Source organism: Ictidomys tridecemlineatus, chromosome 3, assembly GCF_052094955.1.
Source record: "Ictidomys tridecemlineatus isolate mIctTri1 chromosome 3, mIctTri1.hap1, whole genome shotgun sequence".
Lineage (NCBI taxonomy): Eukaryota > Metazoa > Chordata > Mammalia > Rodentia > Sciuridae > Ictidomys > Ictidomys tridecemlineatus.
Window position 1 is genome coordinate 189,138,743 of NC_135479.1, and position 20,504 is coordinate 189,159,246.

A 20,504-nucleotide genomic window follows, 5' to 3' on the forward strand; every position below is an offset into this window, starting at 1 on the left:
TGTAAATATGTGTATATCAATTTCTAAATTATTAATGATTTACTTAGTTTGTAATCATACTTAAATGATGTCATATACATTCCATATTTAGCTTTATACATAAATTCATAGAAAATATACTTATATTGAATATATGAAAGAACTTTAGAGACACACCCTAATTCTTATTAAATTCACTTATTTATTTTTTTAATATACAAAAGAGTGCAGTGTAATAGAAGAGAACCTCCTCCCAAAGTAGAAGATATTTTATAATGAAATCTGAGATCAAGTATTAATCTCCTTGTTATTCTCTTCTGCCTCAGCTTTATAATGATCTTATTTTTAAAAATAAACAGGTAAAAAAGGAAAGCAGAAACATCAAGATACTGAGTCAGAGACAAACGCAAAAAACAAGTTAATGTGACTCTAATAGTAAAAGGAACCACTTGCTTTCCCCAAGGTATTTCTGACTTTATTTTAGATAATGTGCCATTTGAGACATATATCTCAGTTCCCTAGAGACTTTTGAAATAATTACATTTAGCTTGCCCTTCTTTTATCAAGAGGCTGAAGATGCTATCAATCTATTCCTACTCCACAGAGCTTAGAAACCTTCAGTAAAATCTTGATGTTTTATAGCAAATATTGTGAAGAAAATACATACCATAAAATGTTTCTCCATTAATCTTTGGAGCATTTTGCTCTGGTTTGATCACAGCTCTTGCAGTGATATTACAGGGTGTTCATGGTTAGGATTCTATTTCTAAAAACTGAGCCACACTGTACCAAGGGATGTAGTAGTTCTATAGATTTAGAGCAAAATTAGGTCATGCAATATAAAGAAACACTCTGTGCAAACCCAGCTTACATACACAGGATAAAAGATCACCCCCCTTTTTAAAAAGAAAATCCAAGAAACCCTTTTATTTCTCTAGTAGAATGGGCTCCCTTCTTTTCAAGGATATTTATTTTCTAACCACAAAGTACAAAATTTATAGAGCATGTATACAATATATCCTAATGATTAAATTGTTGGAAAGGATCTTAGAAGATATCTAGCCCAGTCTCCCTTCGAATAATATGATCCTGTCTCCAGGGTCTTTGAAAGACAGTGATCCTATTTACACAGTCACCCTTCTGCTATTGGACAGTCCTAATTAAGACAAAGAATTCTGCAGTGAAGACAACTTAATCTTCCAACCTGAATTTTCTACTAGGCTATGCCAATCAAAGAAACAGGGAGAAGATCTACCTTCACGTTCATATGATAATCTTTAAAGATTTAAAAATAAAAAATAGTAAATTTATCTCCCCTTATTCTTTAATTCCCTAAATGTCTCTGATTTCCTCATCTGTTTCTGTGATTATAGGCCTCTTTTCACCCTCAACTCCCTTCTCTGGGCAATATTCCACTTCAGTCTTCCCCTTTATTTATGATGCTTTGTTCTGTCTACCTAGCCTCCCTATGAAGAATTCTGCCTATTAGAACATACAAAATACACTGTGAGCATTCTGTATGCAACTAGAAATTCTAGGACTTTTCAAAGCATTGTTTAAATTTTTTTCAAGTTAAATCTCATATGGTTTTTGTGCTTGATTTTACCTACCAACATTTTCAAAATACAGTTGGAGAATCTATCAGAAACATGCTATCTAGATTTGAATTTTAACTAAATTGGGAGTTATATTTTAGGAATCTGGTTTAATCTGCATCTTTGATATTCATCTTTATTATCTTCATCTGAAACTTCTACAAAAAAATATTGAAGAGAATAAAAATAAAGTACTTTTATGCAACTTTGACTATAAATATTTTAGAAAGATTATCTCATCTTATGAAAAGGCTTAGCATGGCCATCAACAAGGTATAAATACTCTGAAATATTTTAATCACTCTATATGATTACAATGTGTTTTTTGGGATGCCTTGCTGAAGTTCAAATGCGCATATACATACAATTGTACTGACATGCCAGTTTTGATAGTCTGCCAGACTTGTGCTAGACATGACTTGCTTATCCTGAACCTATGTTGGCTTACCCTTTTCAGTTTTTGTTTGTATAAATGTAAAACAATTATATTTAATGATTTATAATTTTCCTAGGATTAATGTTGAGCTTCTTTGTTGATATTGATTCAAAATGTAACTTCCTTGCCCCAGGGCAAGCAGGCCATTTCTGATTATACAGTGCTGTATTAATTTCAATGCTTCATACTAAAGTGTTTATGCAGAACCTATATTTCTATGCAAAATCTTCTTATGAAAAAGTATGAAAACTGAATGACATTTGAGTAATGTGACTATAATAAAAATTAACTGAAAATTACTGGTCCAGATTCAATTATTAAAATACTCCAATAAGAAAGTGTTCAGTATAAAATTTAACTAGAAAACATAATTAAGCAAAAAATAGATACATACATATTAATTTTTTAAGTAACAATTATATTGAACATTGCCCATTTTACTCAAATGAAAAGATGCTGTTTTTTAAAAGACAATTTTATCATATGATTTAATTTTTGATGTTTTCTAAATGGAACTCACTGATATCAAAATATACTCACACAGAAGATCACCACTTGATTGTCTTGAGGTATGATTTATTCATTCAACATTGAAGTATAATGTTTAACAAAAAGAAAGCCTTTTAGCTGGGTTGTGTTACCTGGAAAATACAATTATTTATATACTGCTTTTTAAGTTTAAGAACTATATCTCTCTGGGATTATTTAAAATGGTTTTATTTATTCTGTAGACAAACAGCTATTTCTATCTAACCTCTCTTTCTTACCCTCACATTCATATTGATGAGCTCTTTATTTAGTAATGACACCTTTACAATATAGCAAGGGATTCCAGAGGCTGGGATGACCCACACTGCTTCGCCTCTACCTGAGGAAACAGTCTGTGGTTGAGCAGTGGCCTTTCACACAGGCAATCCCTTTTATTTTAATGCCTGAGACCATCATAGATGTTTAAGGCCAATTTGAGTTTTTATTTTTATTTTTTGTAACAACTGTTTATCAGTGTCTGGACTAAGTATTTCAGTGTATTTTGTAAAGGTTCAAAATCATTCTGTATGTGTATGTCCCTCTTTCATTTTGAGCTGAGAGCATAAAGAAAATTTAAGTGATAAAAAGGAAATAACAAACCAACCCACCTGCCTTCTAGGTGTTGCTGTGACCACCTGTACCAGGGTGATAGCAATAGCCCCTCCTACTCACTCCTCCCCACACATTCAGTTCCAGGCAGGAGCACTCATGGGATGAAGCAGAGCAGGCAGCACTCCGGGTGGAACAGCTCAGTTCTTTCAAAAAGGCAGACCAAGCGCCTCTATGAACACCACTTACAGCCAAGGCATAAAAACACACTCCTAGTGGCTTTATGTGACAAAATGATCTCTGAGCCTATTTTTCTTTTTCTCTCATCTATTTATTCATCAAAATAAAAAGTACAGTGTTCAATATAATTCAATTCTATTTTGGAAATTGAACATCAAATTATTGTTAATAATTATTATTATTTCCTTATTATATAATAATTATTATATAATATATATAATATTATTATATTTCCTTAATTAGATTTTCTGATTCCTCAAGAACTAGGCAAATATTTGTATAATGAAAAACAAAAACAAAAACATGTATTCCTGCTTTCATATATTTAAAGAGAATGGATTTCATAGGATGATGAAAACATTTATTTTGGTTAAAGTACTTAAGAATGAATTAGAAAGAAAAAAAGGACATAAAAACATTTGAGGATAAATGTCCTTTGACTTGTAAGGCCAACCATATGTTCTTATTTGGAAGGAAAAAAGTGGAGATTATTCTTTCTTGTTTCAAATCTTAAAATGTCTCCCAAAAGCATCTATGCTAAACACTGGGTCACCAATCTCTGGTGTTATTAGGAGTTGTGGAATCTTTAAGGAGTGGGGCCTAGTGGAAGGAAGATAGATCATTGGAAGCACACCTTTGAAGGAATCTTGGAGCCTTGGCCCCTTCCTATTGTTATGGTCTGAGCTTAATGTATACAGATTATAAATTATAGGTTATGAAATATTAGTAAGTAGGATAACTGGATTATGTGATAAGTGTTATAGAATAAATAATGTTAAGGTGCTCTAAGTTAGAAGAAGTAATAATAGGACAACATAATCATGTAACTGTAAGACATAAGATTTCAGTTGTTAGAAATAAGATACAGAACAGTATAAGGTGACAAGTATAAGCCTATAGGTTGATATAGTTACAGGTAAGTATAGGCTAATGGAACAATAGTGTACACGTATAGCTAGAGGCAAGAATAAGTAAATATAGCCATAGTGATTCCATTTTTATGACTTCCACGTGAAACTATCATGTAAGCTGTTTCTAAGATGTTAAAAAAATTATTTTTCTGTACTTCATATGTACAAAAATGTGCTTGAACCCAGGATGTGGTTGTCTGTGTTTGCTCCACTAACTGCTTTCTCAGCCCTTGTATCCTGCTTGCTTTCAAGGAAGTGGTTTTTCTTCTTATAAACCTCATAGAACTCGAACTCTATACTGTTCCTGGCAAAGACAATTTGGGTGCTGCAAGGGAATAGTTGCCAGCTGGCTAAAAAAAAATAAAATAAAAATTAAATTAAAAAAATAACCTCTCTAATTTGGACACAATTCAGACTGACAGTGTTTTCTGAGTGATCAGCCCACAACACTCCTTCTTCCTTTGCTTCCCACCATGACATATTATACTGCTACCCCCAAACAGTAAAGCCTATGAACCACAATAAACCTTTGCTCCTTTAAGTTGTATACCTGAGGTGTTTTGTTACCATGATAAAAAGCTGACTAACACATGAGCCTTTTAAATGTTTTTATTTGTTTATTGATTTATTTGACACAGAAAAATAGTACATGTTCCTGGGGTGCGATGTGATACTCTGATTCATATACACACTGCATGATGATCAAATCAGGATAATTAGTATATCATCACCTTAAACATGTATCATTTGTTTGTTAAGAAAAATATTCAAAATTCTCTCCTCTAGCTATTTTGAAATATACATTAATCAATATATTACCCCTAGAATGCAATGGAATACCAGAAATCATCATAGCTAACTGTTACGTTATACCCCTTTTCATCTATTCTGCACCAAACTTTCTCCCCTTACTTTCCCACTATTGTACTATCAAGTTTTGAGATCAACTTTTTAAGATTTTAAATGTGAATGAGATCATGAGATATTTTGCTTTCTGTGCCACTCAAGACATACAAGTGATCAAAAGGTATTTTTAAAATGTTCAACAATACTAATCATTAGAGAAATTTCAAAAATAAATTCAATTCACCCCAATTAGAGTGATTATTATTAAACCCCCCCCCAAAAAAAATAGATCAATGCAGTTGATGATGAGAAGGGAAATTCCTTTACTGCAATAGGAACATAAATTAGAACCACTATTATATCATGCAGCAATTCCATTACTAGGTATATATTCAAAGGAAATAAAATAAGTATATTGAAGACACATGTGCACTCCCATGTTCACTGTAGTACTGTTCACAATAGCCAAAAGATCATATCAACCTAAATGTCTATCAGTGGGAGAATGTATACAGAAAATGTAATATTCCCACACAGTAAAATACTATTTAGTAATAAAAATGATTAAATCCTATCATTTTTGTAACACAATGGATAGAACTGGAAGAAAATGCTTTGGTAAATAATTTTCAGATCATTAACATAGAAGGTTTAAAAACTTTATATGTATATATATCTATATATCTGTATCTATATCTATATCTATCTATATGTGTGTGTATATATATATATATATCCCCTTTGTGACTGCCTCTAAATTACTAATGACATTCAAATGTAGAAAAATAGAGCTAAATATGTTTTTCTACTTGCTGTGATTCTAACAGCATATGCACTTTCTTTGTAGTTGTCCATAGAGAATAAAGGATTTTTAACGATTATGGAAACTAATTTATGAGAATATTTTTGAAGAATTAGAACTTAATTCTTAAATTATTAAATTGTCATGTTATTTTAGATACCATACATTCCAGATTTCTCTCCTTTAATTTTTTTATTAAAATACAATTGAGTCCCTTCCATTTTTTATCAAAAGTCTATCAATGTAAACTAAACATACAATTTACAAAAAAAAACTCCAAATGATTAACCTTTAAATTTTTTGCTAGGTCCAGTGGTGCAGGCCTATAATCCTAGTGGCTTGGGAGATTGAGGCAGGAGGATAGAGTCCAAAGCCACCCTCAGCAAAAGCGAAGCACTAAGCAACTCAGTGAGACCCTGTCTCTAAATAAAATACAAAAAATAGGGCTAGGGATGTAGCTCAGTGGCCAAATGCCCCTGAGTTCAATCCCTAGACCACCGCCCCCCAAAAAAGAAGTAATTTGTTGATTCATAGAAACATGAAGACTTAATATACTTATGGAGTATGCTGTGGTTTTATTTATTAATTTATTTTATTATTTTTTTTAAACTACTAGGGATTGAACTGAGGCACTTCACCACTGAACCACATTGTCACCCCATTTTATGATTTTGAGACAGGATCTCACTAAGTTGTTTAGGGCCTCACTAATTTGCTGAAGCTGAACTTGAATTTATAAGCCTCCTGCCTCAGCCTCCAAACTTGCTAGGATTACAGGCATTTGCCACCTGGCCCGGATCCTTGTGATACTTTGATAACATGCGTATACTGTATAATGAGCTTAGGTGAGGTTAAACAAATTCCTCAAAAAGATATTTTAAATTGACATTTTTATGAAGACAACCATTGAGTCACATGAAGTTATGCAAAATATGATAAAGAAAGAGACCATATGCCCTTTATCTTTATCTCCCCAATGATTGCTTTTTGCAAAACACAGCTAGAATTTAACATTGCAACAATCTACCTATCTGATTTGGATTTACCATTTTACATGCCATTATGTACATGTTTATATATGTGTATTTAGTTCTACACAATTTTATCATATGCTTATCCAAAACCACATCCAACAGTTCCATTTTGACAAGGGCCCCTGAATTGCCCTTTTATTAAAACAACCATATCTTTTCTTTATACCTTCTCATATTTAACCACTGACAACAACTAATCTACTCCCCATTTTTAAAATTGTTACTTAAAATATATTATATAAATGGAATTAAATAATATATAGTCTTTTGAGTTTGGTTTTGTTCACTCAGTGTAATTGGAAATTCATTCAAGTCATCTATTTCTTTTTCTTGCAAAGTAGTATTCCATGGTAGGTAAGTACAATGGCTGGCTTAACTACTCATCTATTGAAAGACTTCTTCAGTTTCTAGTTTCAGGTTATTGTTAATAATGTTGTAAATGACATTTTTTTTAAGAAAGAGAGAGAGAGAATTTTAGTATTTATTTTTTAGTTTTCGGCAGACAACATCTTTGTATGTGGTGCTGAGGATCGAACCCGGGCCGCATGCATGCCAGGCGAGCATGCTACTGCTTGAGCCACATCCCCAGCCCCAAAATGATATTTTTATATATAATATTTTCACATACAATTATTTTTGTGAACATGTTTTCAATTCTCTGGGGTAAATGCCCAGGAGAACTGTCTCTGTTTCATATTATAATTGGTAATCAGTGTTTAGTTTTATAGAAAATTGACAAACTCTTTTATTTTTATATCCTCAATAGCAATGTATTTGTGATTTACTTTCTCTGAATCCCTGTGAGAATTCTGTATTGTCTGTTTTTTATTTTGGTTTTTGAGATAGGTGTGTATTGACATATTATTTTGGTTTCAATTTGTGTTTCTCTGATAACTTCATATAATGAACACCCTTTTATTGTTTATTTGTCATCTGTATATTATCCTCATTCATGAAATCTCTTTTCCTGCCTTTTCTCCATTTTGTAAATCTGAGTTTTATTTTTTGTTTCATTGTTGAGTTTGAGAATTGTTTATATATTCAAGATACTAATCTCTTGTTGTATATGTGGCTTGAAAATATGTTCTACCAATTTTAACTTTTCTTTGCATCCTTTTCATATAGCCTTTCATGGAAAAAAGCTTAAATTTTGATGTGATTTATTAAATTTTTTATCAATTATTTTTGTACTATTTTTTCAATTATTTTTTCCTTTTATGGATTGTTCTTTTTCTTTACATTCTAAAGAATTTCACCTCATTCTTGAGCCTGATGATTTTCTCCTTTTCTTCCCCTAAAAACCTAATAGTTTTGTATTTTTCATTTATGTTCTTATTTATTTAACTCAGCATTTGTATAAGGTATGATGTTTAGTTTTGATATGCTCTTTCCTCTATGGATATCCAATTTTTCTAGCACCATTTGTTGGGCTAAGGTGTTAGGGTGTTTTAATATAAATTTTAAGTTAAATATATTTATACCAGTGGCATTATAGTATAGATTAAGTCACTATCAAATTAACAAAAAGCTCTAAACACATTATATTTTTGTTCAGAGCAATTCTTTTGAATTGCTGTGCCTTTGGAGCCATAAACAGAGATTTTCTATTGTACAGTATTTGGCATTCAAATAATAGTGATTAAAACCATGTCTTCTCTAATTTTTTTTTTCCTTCAATGGGTCATCATGGTAGATGGGCAAAGAGATTGTATCTTTCATTTATGAAGGTAGAGCACTTAATCCAGGAGAGTTAAGGGATGCCAGACCTCTATAATTAAAAACAGAATGTGGTATTCTGACTACATTTTGTTGAGTGCCTTGTACTTTCAGTCAAACACCAATGGGAGTGAGGGAAACATTTGTTTTGAGGGCCATCTGTGTTTTCTCAGCTTGTGATGTTTACCTGCATTTAACAAATGACAAAACCAAGGCTCAGAGTTGAAGGATTTCTCCCACACTTGTCTAGTCGGTAAATATCAGATCCCATTTTACCTGCTACCAAAGTCCTCCGTTTTTTTTCCCACTGCTCAAGTGCCTCTCATTGGGCTTTTGAATGTCTTTCCTAGTTTCCAGATGAGGTGCTCTTCAAAATTAGTCCAACATTATTCCCTTACATACATCCTTTCATCACTCCTTAGGATATTCAATAACACTCAAAATATTTTAATTTATTTTTCCATAAGATTACTAATAAATACTTCCATAACGATACCAATACTTTAACATTTATTTATTTATTTATTTGCATTATTGTCAGATACAGTTGGTTCTCTATATAAATGCTTATACAATAGGGTTTTATTGTTCTCTTATTTTATTCCTGATGATGTAGCTTTGATTCCCAAAACACTTTCAAGAAATAAATGCTCATTGACAGAGTCTATACTTTGGCTCTGAAGGTAGGTTCTGTGTACCTTAAAGCAGCCAGCATGTTAATGCTCTTTACCAACCTGAGCTGCCTCCTCATAATTATAGGGTACAGTGAGTGTCTTTGTGGTTTGATACGTGAAATATTCACAGGTGAATTGGCTGTGGAGGGAGGAGACAATTGGAGGATGGCTTTATTGAAATGCTGAATCCATGTGGAATGAATTCTCCAACTTGGAGAATATGGTTCACAAAAATATCAGTCTACTGTGATTCTTTGGGTTCTTTTATGCTAATAATGATCAGATATGCAACAACATTCTATTTTAATTAATATTTGAAATTCTTACATTCATGAGAAGTCAGAAATAATTTTGCAAGGATCTCCCATCAATGGTCTTGGCCTTTTTGTATGGTACATAAGTTGCATTTTATCTAAAGTGGGCTGCTATAACGGGTTATTATGAATTGGATAAGACTTTAACAACAAAAAATTCTCACAGTTCCAAAATCAAGATCTCTACAGTGTCAGGTCTGATAAGGTCACTCTTGGTTTGGGAATAGATATTTTACCATTGTATTCTCACAGGGCAGATATAGAGATGATATCTCTCATGTCTCATAGAAAAACTAATCCCATTCATGACAGTTCCATCCTCATGACCTAATTCCTGTTGATATGGAAATGAGGGGTCCCCTAAAAGCTTCCAAGTTAATGCAGGAATGTTCAGAAATAAAATTATTGGAGTGTGAGAGCTATAACCTAATAGTCCCTTCTAGTTTGAATGGACTGTCTGTGTGGTTACCATAGGCTGCTGGGGTACAAATGGAGGATATGGGTCACTGGGGGCATGTTCTGGAAGAGTGCATCTTCCTTGAAGCCTTTTTACCCCTTCCCTCTCTGCCTCCTTGCCAGACATGAATGAAGCAGTGCTTTTCATTCATTCCCTTCTGCCGTAATATCCTGCCTCACCCTGGACCTAGAGTAGTACACTTGTCTAACCATGGCTTAAACCTCTGAACCATAAAACAAAGTAACCTTTCCTTCCTCTAAGTTGTTCTTCTTAGATGTTTTGGTCATAGCAATAAAAAGCTGACTAAAACACTTCCAAGGTTGCAACTCCAAATCACCCTGTGGATTTAGTCTTTGGTATGAATTTTTATAGAAACACACAGTTCATAGTTATTCTATGTTTTATTATTATAAAAAAAAAACAACTTGGCTACTTTTAGCTGTGATGTCAACAAGCACTCTACCATGCGGTCTGGGTATTAATTTATAAAGGTGAATCAGCACTGCATACCTCAAAACAAAGTTAGGAAAATCATTTATTTACTTAACAAATAAATACAATTATTAATCCATTCATTGAGTTCTAACCCTATACCCAGGCACTCTTCTGCCCTCATGATATTTGCATGCTAAAGGGAATAGAGGAGACAATAGAAAAAAAAAATTGCCCATATAAACAAATTAGTAAGTATGTATAAAAGTACATAAGCAGGGTTGGGGATATAGCTCAGTTGGTAGAGTGCTTGCCTCACATGCACAAAGCCTTGGGTTCAATCTACAGCAGTACCAAAAAAAAAAAAAAAAAAAAAAAAAAGTAAATGAGCAAGTTAAAAGGGACCAGGAAAGTAGTGGACAACAGTTTAGATATGGCTCTTTAGGAATTATATTAACTATGGGAGTACATGTTGAATATTCCTTATACAAAATGCTTGGGACCAGATGGGTTTCAGATTTTAGATAGTTTTCAAATTTTGGAATATTTGACTATACATAATGAGAAATCTTGGGGATGCCTCCCAAGACTAAACACAAAATCCATTTATATTTCATATACTTTATCCATATATCCTGAAGGCTTTTTTTTTTTTTCTGGTACTAGAGATTGAACCTAGTGGCCTATCACCACTGAGTTTCATCCCCAGATCTTTATATTTTTCTTAATTTTGAAACAAGGTATTGCTAAATTGATAAGGCTGGTCACAGACTTTGCAATTCTCCTGCCTCAGTATCTAGAGTAGCTGGGAATGCATGTTTGTGCCACTGTGTGTAGCTCCTACAAATAATTTTATGCAATACTTTCCACATTTTTTTTTTGCATGAAACAAAGTTTAAAGGTGTGTATTTTTCACTAATGTTTTCATGTTGGCATCCAAAAAGTCTGAGATTTTTGAGGATTTTGGATTTCCAGATTAGTGATGCCCAACCTATAATTCAAATGCAGCTTACAAAAAATTAAAAATAGAGCAAGCACATATTTGTCACTTCATTAGTATGTTTCCTCTCATCTTCATTTGCTTTTACTTTCTCCTTCCTGATAACCCAGAATGACGATGATAATTTAAATCCAGAGGATGCCTTGCAATTTCACATCACCCGTAAACTGTCTCCTATAATTTGATTCACATTCATGTTTTCTGAGAGAGAGAGAGAGAGAGAGAGAGAGAGAGAGAGAGAGAGAGAGAGCATTAGAAGAGAAATAAATAGAGACACACAAGCATTAGATGAGGAATAGAGAGAAACCAGATTGTGATCATATTCTCCTCTCAAGCAACTCTACAACCTCAGAAGTATCTCAGTATATCATTTTATACTTCCAAGAAACAAAAGACAGATTTTGCTAAGTATACTTGCAATGGATGTTGTTATGGTTTAGATATGGTATCCCTCAAAAGCTCACTGGTGAGACAATGCAAGAAGTTAAGAGAAGGAATGATTGGGTTACAAGAGCCTTAACCCAATCAGTGAATTAATCCCCTGATAGGGATTAACTGAGTGGTAACTGAAGTGGTAGAGTGTGGCTGTGTAAAGGTAAAATTTCTAAGCTGACTCTAAGCTGCAAGAGTCTGAGTTAAAGTGTAAAAGACTGGGGATTGTAAGGTTTCTAAATTGAAAGGCTTGGGCTAAAAATAATAATAATAGGCCAGGTATTGTTAAAATTCCTCTGCTACCCCCAGAACCTGTAATCTCTGTAGCTGTTAGAACAATACCTGAACTGCCCAGTAAATATTTCCATTGATTCCCTGGTTGTTTATTAGCTAAGGGCTCCAAATAGCTCAGACGTAAGCATCCAGGCCACAAAACCAATCAGTTTAAATGTGTACCCCACTCAGGGGTGACCAATCACCTCTGCCCAGACTGTTCCCGCCAGTAGATGTACTAATCATGGCTCAGGGTTGTTGTTCAATTTTCCCGCGCCTCAAGATGATTTGTTCTGATGTATGCAAAGCCCCCCACCCTCTCCAAAAAGTGTACTTAAGCTCTGCTTGACCTCTGCTCTGGGCTCTGGGCTGCTCTCCCTTCCTGAGTGGGCCTTGAGCCCCAGCATGCTGGTTCAATAAAACTTCCCCCTGCAATTGCATGAAGCTGGTCTCTTGTGTGGTCTCTCCCTCCGATGCTCCGCCGCCGGACCCTTACAGCTGGAGGAGGTGGGAATTGGGGTGTGGCTTTGGGATATATATTTTGTATCTGGCAAATAGAGACCTATTTTCTGATCATGTGAACTTCTTCCCTCTGCCACACTCTCCTGCCAGGATGTCAGCCTCACCTTGAGCCCAAAGAAATGAAGCCAGCATTCTATGGACTAACACCTCAGAAACTGTGAGCCCCCAAATAAACTTTTCCTCCTCTTCAATTGTTTTAGTCAGTTCTTTTATTCACAGCAGCAAAAAAGCTCACTAAAACAGATGTTTTTAAATATTCTTCCTACTTAAAAATTTGAATGACTTCAATTGGATCAAACTCTGCTATTCCTTGACTATAAGATTTCTGATAAAATGCTTACACTCTTCCTTTTTTCTGTAATCACATGCTACTTTATTAACAATATTCCCATTATTTTCCATTTGTTTCTTTCTAAATACTTACGTTTCTTTTAATGAAAAACCAGGCAGTGAGCTCCATTCTTTATTCTACATCTAAAAAACTACAATAGCTGTCATTATATACTTACTTTTAAACATATTTCAAAATATCTAGTGATATGTTCTCTAATAATTGAAGAGCAAACATTCAGCAGCCATAAGAACAAGAACAGTTTTAAAAAGACAGTGATTAAGCTTTAAAGTTTTCTAATTCATATTTACTTTTTAAAATCGTATTTCTTGTTACTATTTTTTTTTCTGAAAGAACAACAGATGATAAAGCATATTAATTCATCACAATATCCAAACTATTTTAATTCTGAAAAATCGTGATAAAACCACTTAATTTCTGAAAATCATTAGCAAATTAAAGTGCTGATCATTAGCTCTTGCCATATATAATTTGCATGTTATGCTCATCAATTTCAAGTTGATTAACATTATATTCAGTTATTTGATCAGATTATTTAGTATGTAAGAATCATCTTCTAATTTCTTGGAGATGCCATCAAGATCCTGGCAACTTAAATGCAGTAATTTCAGAAGTGCCTTCAGATCTGAACTGATGGTCTCATTATTTAAAGCATGCTTGGAATATTCCTACATCTCTTTCCAGGTCATTAGCCAATCTCAATGATCTCTTAATGACTAAAGCCAACATCTTTGGAGAGAAGACTGGGATTAGCACATTCTTAATGTCATACACACAGAATAAAAGATATGGTTCATTTTGATGATGAGGATTTGGGAAACAGTCTTGGTTCTGTTTTATAAACAGTTAAAAACTTTTCCAGCATGCAACATAGTGAATAGTACATAGTCCTTTCAAAATAAAATGTGTTTAAATATAGTCAAATAATTTACTAGTCAATTATTATTTCTTATAATTTTTTGTGATTATGATATATTGATAAAATAGACTCTTTCTGAAGAAAGTGAACTTGGTGGTGTTTTTAAATCTGTCTGGGTCAGTTTTTTTGTTGCTCACTCACTTTCTTCATTATCTGCTCTCTGAGCCTCAAGGGGAAACTGGTTAAAAGGGTAAATTATCAGTGTTATAAAAATAACACTAAAATTGGTGTGTTTTAACCTCATATTCAATATTTAAAGGGTGCATGTTCTATTATATCTAGAAATGTACATTTTAATTTGCCCTAGGAAAAGTAGATGAAAAATTCCTTTAAATATATAGACACTTTGAGTTTCTCCTGCTTTATCTTTTTAAAAAAATGACAGTGTTCTCATTTTAAAAAATCTATTTCTTAAAAATGTAACATTTTTCTGTTAAAAATATTTGTAAAATATGCTGTTAACCAATAAATGCATTCTTTGTGAAAAATGCAAACAGAACATCAATATTGTAATCAGATTGAAATAACTAAATCTTTATATTACAAGTCCTAGTGTCTTTTTAGAGAGAGAAAGAGAGAGAGAGAGAGAGAGAGAGAGAGAGAGAGAGAACTTTTTTTAATATTTATTTTTTAGTTTTCGGCAGATACAACATCTTTGTTTGTATATGGTGCTGAGGATTGAACTCAGGCTTCACTCATGCCAGGTGAGCGCACTACCACTTGAGCCACATCCCTAGCCCAAGTCCTAGTGTTTTGATTAATACCATGAATTCCAGAACATTTTTTTGCTTCCAGAAAGTGTTTATGTAGAGGTCATATGTCCATCATAATAATGTTAAAAATAAAATTAAAATTACATTTAAAGATAGTTCTTAATCATTTCAAAAGATTGACACCTATTTTTCCTATGGATTTTTTCTTGGGTACTATAACTGTTACCTCTGTTGGCCGGTGACGAGTCCTTGCTTCCCCAATGTTGAAGAATAGCACCAGAGAGCACTCTAAGGCAAGGTCAGAGTAGAAATTAGAAGTTTATTAAAGGACAGCAGAAAAGACTTCTCCAGGAGGAAGAAGGGGACCCAAGAGGTGGAATCCATGGAAGTGTGGTTGTCTCCCCTTTTTATAGTTTTGGTGATGGAATGTAAGGGGGAAGGGTTGAGACACAGGTGGGCCAAAGAAGTAATCTGGGCAGGAAGGACTTCATTAACACTTCTTTGGGATGGGCTATCTCCCAATCTGTTGGGGGCTGTTTCCTGGGTTCCATTAACATTCCTTTGGGGTGGGCTTTGGCCTAGGGCCTTTCCATTCCAAGAGTTGTCCTGGGTTTCCCCGGAATCATTATCAGCATGGCCTCCATTTTAGATTTTACCAGGTATTAGACCTGATTTACCTAACTACACTGACTATCTAACTTTAAATCTGGTTTCATAACTGTTATCATTTTGAAAAAGACTTGAAGAGATTTATACAGATGTCACCAAATGTATTTATGCCTCTCGTACTTAAGACCCAAACTTCCAACTTCAAAAGTTAAACTTCATTTCTGAATTAACTCAAACATTCTACCCTGTCATTTAGTTGATGTGTTGCTGTCTAAAATGTAGATTGATGGTTGACAGAATTGATGTTATAAATTATGCATGCCAATTTAGTGAACACAATTAAACTGAGGCAGTATGGGTAATTTAAATAATTACATGTATAAATAGTATTATCAGTCTTTTCGGAATCTGCACCTATACTAAATGTCAGCATCTGATATCAACAAAGGGTGTTAAGAATTCAGTATTTTGCATCAGTATTGGTGGTAGACTGATTTCAAGTTCAATTACTTGTTAAAATAACATTAGCATACATTTGTCTGACAACTTTGTTTTTGACTCTAATCTGAAGTTTCAGTGAGAATATAAACTTGAAAATTTAGCTTATTTCTATTAAGCTCAATGAAATAGTATAAAAATTTGCCATATTCATATATTGGATTTTCCTAATACTTTTATAAAGTTCTTTAAGTATTCATGGCATTTTGATCCAAATGTGTGTGAAATACAAATTATAAACCTATTCTTTTCTTAATTATCTAGTACAAACCTTTTATTGTTAACTTTCCTGTTGAAGCCAGATTTAAAGTTAGGTAGTCAGTGTAGTTAGATAAATCAGGTCTAATACTGAGTGAAATCTAAAATGGAGGCCATGCTGAGAATGATTCCAGGAAATGCAGGACAACTCATGGAATGTTAATGAAGTCCGAAAAGGCCCTAGGCCAAAGTCCACCTCAAAGATGTGTTAATGAACAGCCCCCAGCAAACTTGAAGGTGCTGACTCAGAAGTCCTTCCTGACGAGATTACTTCTTTGGCCCACCTGTGTCCCACCCCTCGGGCCTTCCAACCTACATTCCATCACCAAAACTATAAAAAGGGGAGACAACAGCACTTCCAGGGATTCCACCTCTTGGGACAGATAAGTCCCATTACCATTACAATTCCTACCTCTGAGTACTTATCATCATGACAACTCTGCCATAGGTTTAGTATTTTTAAATGAGCAATGGGGTAAATGGGACATCATTCTAATTAGGTTTTCTAAAGTAACCAATGGGGGAAAATGGCATAATATTCTAATCAGGTATCCTAAGGTAACCAATGGGAGCAAATGGGGGTAACATATTCAGTCAGATCTACATAGGGAAGAGAATATCTCACAGCTCAGCATATAAGACACTAATTTTCAGATATGGGGCTTTGAGCCTCTCTCCCACTCTACTCTGTACCTTATAGGGTGCTACTTTCACCTTCACCTTCAATATACCTGTATTTTGCCTGTTACTTGTGTAAGTCCTGCTCAATTCTTTGTTTGGACACCAAGGACCTGGACCCAACAGGACAAGTTGAAGTTAACTGACCTTTAAATTTAATACTGACTTGGTTTAACACTGAAGAACTGTTGTATAGATAGAATGTCCTCAAAGATAATTATTATTAAACAGTTGAAGGAAACATGTCTTTACTAATTTAGGCAATACTGTACTTTAGCCCTAATTATCTAGGTAAATGCTAAAGCAATAACAATAACAACAACAACAACTTCCATTTTAATATGATGCTCTTTTCCCAATGTAAAGGTAAAATTTCTAAGCTGACTCTAAGCTGCAAGAGTCTGAGTTAAAGTGTAAAAGACTGGGGATTGTAAGGTTTCTAAATTGAAAGGCTTGGGCTAAAAATAATAATAATAGGCCAGGTATTGTTAAAATTCCTCTGCTACCCCCAGAACCTGTAATCTCTGTAGCTGTTAGAACAATACCTGAACTGCCCAGTAAATATTTCCATTGATTCCCTGGTTGTTTATTAGCTAAGGGCTCCAAATAGCTCAGACGTAAGCATCCAGGCCACAAAACCAATCAGTTTAAATGTGTACCCCACTCAGGGGTGACCAATCACCTCTGCCCAGACTGTTCCTGCCAACAGATGTACTAATCATGGCTCAGGGTTGTTGTTCAATTTTCCCGCGCCTCAAGATGATTTGTTCTGATGTATGCAAAGCCCCCCACCCTCTCCAAAAAGTGTACTTAAGCTCTGCTTGACCTCTGCTCTGGGCTCTGGGCTGCTCTCCCTTCCTGAGTGAGCCTTGAGCCCCAGCATGCTGGTTCAATAAAACTTCTCCCTGCAATTGCATGAAGCTGGTCTCTTGTGTGGTCTCTCCCTCCGACGCTCCGCCGGACCCTTACACCAATAGAGGAAATTTTTAAAGTTTTTTTCTTTATTCACCAGAGTGCTCCAAAATACTTAGGACAAATGTTTATTTTAAAAAATTTATTTATCAACTTATTTATCGTGCATTTATTATTTCTCATTTTTATTAAGATATAATTGATAAACGTTGTATATAGTCAAGAAGTGCAGAGTTTTAATACCTTTATATATTGTGAAATGAATACCATATCAAATTAATTAACAGATAAATAACCGCATATAATTACTTTTATTTTGTGTGAGATCTATTCTGTTAATAAATTTAAGCATAAAAGGCACCATTAGTGTTTAGAAGGATTTTACTCAAATCAGAATTTTTGGATTAGTTTTGAACTATGAATTTAGAAAAGAATATATTAATGTTTAAAATATATTTATTGAAATAATGTTAGAATGATCTCAGATAATTTGGAACTCCAACATCTATCAGTTTCATTTTCTTTATTCTGAATTTTAAAGTATCACAGGGACAATAAATAATTTTATATTGCAAGACAACTTATATATTCACTTGGATAAAATAATTTCAAATTAGGTGACTTAGTAAAAGTATACTATATATATATTTTTTTCTGTGCTGAGGATCAAACCCAGGGTGCCAGACCTGATGCAAGTGTTCTACTACTGAGCTATATCCTCAGGCAGAAGATATCTTTTTCTCAAATATTTGCATATTTTCCAAGTATTTTTAATCACAATATGGAATAATTTTCTGTTTTTAAATATTATATTGTTACATTTATTTTTGCATGTTTTTAACAAATACTTTTATACATATTTTAAATCTTAAAATAATTACATAAGCAGCTGTTGTTGCCTAATCTATACTTGATAAGACTTTAATATGTATACCGATGAGTATATATTTTTTTTAGACTTTTTCCTTAGTCAAGGCTCTGAATTATGCCTGATAGGGATTTGCTGCCAAGTGTATAATGGCATCAATGCATGACAGTCACATAATCTTGCAAACTTGTATTAAGTCTCCAAAAGAATGACACAGATAGATATCTATATAGGATGGGTAAGATGGAAAAATCAAATATGTCTGAAAACAGAATTATTTTAGCAGATGGGCAAAATTTGAAGAATGTGGAAAGAATCTTTTCTATCTAATATCCATGCATGATTTCACACACACACACACACACACACACACACATGCTGAGGGCCATTACCAAGTAGGAATGACACATCGAAATTTCCTTGCCAAGCGTACCCCATGCTGCTTAGAGGACATTCGATGGGACATTGCATGCATGCTTTAATAAGGTGACCTTGCTCAAGGACCAAGGCGGATCCGGGTTTAGAGCTGATCAGGTTTGAGGAAGTAACCGGTTCCTTGAGTTTAAGGCGTAGCCAGTTTAAGATAATGGGTTTTAGGGAAGTTAGAGGTTGAAGATTATTGCTGGGATTAGGGTGTTCCTGCTGCTTGTTCCCATTGAGTTCTCGTGAGATTAAAATGGGATTTGGAGATAGCCTCGTGGAGTAGGTGAATTGTGCGGCAGACGGCAGAACGCGATTGCCCCTGGACCTGTGTGGAGGTGGTGTGAGAGCGGGAATAAAGAATTGCTGTTTGAACCTACAAAGGTGTGTGGTGGCTCGTGATTCTGGTGCCAAGCCAAGACCTTGGCACGCGCACACACACACACACACACACACACACACACACACACACACACACACATACACACTCCATCATACATGCCATAAATAGTCATTCTAAAATCTTTGTGAAGTAAGTAAGTTATACCTGCTGAGTAGTTACATTGGTGAACACATGAATTAGGTGGGATATCCCAGTACAAATAGATAAGGAAGGAATGACCATCTCTGCTATGTGCTACCTTATGTGTTCACCACATAATAAACCAAGTAATTTGGAAAGAGAAAATGAGGCAAAATAAAGGCCATCTTTAAAGTGATAAATTGAAAACTGATGTTTTCTAGTCTGAAAAAAAAAACCATCACAAGTTTTTTAAATAATTAATTCATTTCTTTTGCTGGTTCCCTACTATGTAATGATGAAACAGTACATTGAAAAGTGAAAGAAAATCCCTAATCTCCTGGAGCTAATATTAAGTGGAGAAAAGCAATAAAAATGTGGAGAATGAAGAATGTGGTTTCACACAGTTGTTATAAGAAAGGGGATTTGGCTCAAGGGAAGCCATACAAGTCATTTAGACACATACAGTGGAGACCATAATGTAAAAGCTGATAGAAGTCTACCCAAAATCTGTCTTTAGTGGCAGATGAAGAAGTAATTCTATTATGTATTTGGATTTAGTAATTTAAGAAAGAAGCAGATTTTTAGTTCACAAAGCTATAAAGTTGGCTTAAACCGAGACTGTTGAAGTCACAAGGTAACATTTGTTGATATTATGATCTCTACCATCTGATCACTAGCCTCTGAGTTTATATCCTGACTGTCCTCTGGAGACACTGTTAGTCCAGAAAAGCCATTATAACCATGTTTTAATAAGTGTACTTTTAGCTTAAACCAAAGAATCTCCTCATAATTCATGGCAGGGACTGCAATTATCTTTTTGATTCAATACCTAAGAGGAAATGATAACTCACATGATTGAATATTATGATATGCAATATAGTAACCATTAGCCATGTACAGCCATTGAACACTTGAATTTTAGCTAGTTTAAATTAAGAAGTTCCATAAGGATAACATACATATTATGATTTGAAAACTTTGAAAATATTATGACAAATAAAATAGCCAACTAAT

At 34.1% G+C, this 20,504-nt stretch overlaps 1 protein-coding gene across 18 annotated transcripts in view; it reads right to left on the reverse strand.

Annotated features, from left to right (window-relative positions):
- The window catches only part of Robo2 (roundabout guidance receptor 2), a 1,537,051-nt gene that overhangs the window by 936,122 nt on the left and 580,425 nt on the right, over positions 1-20,504 (reverse strand). The window lies entirely within an intron of this gene.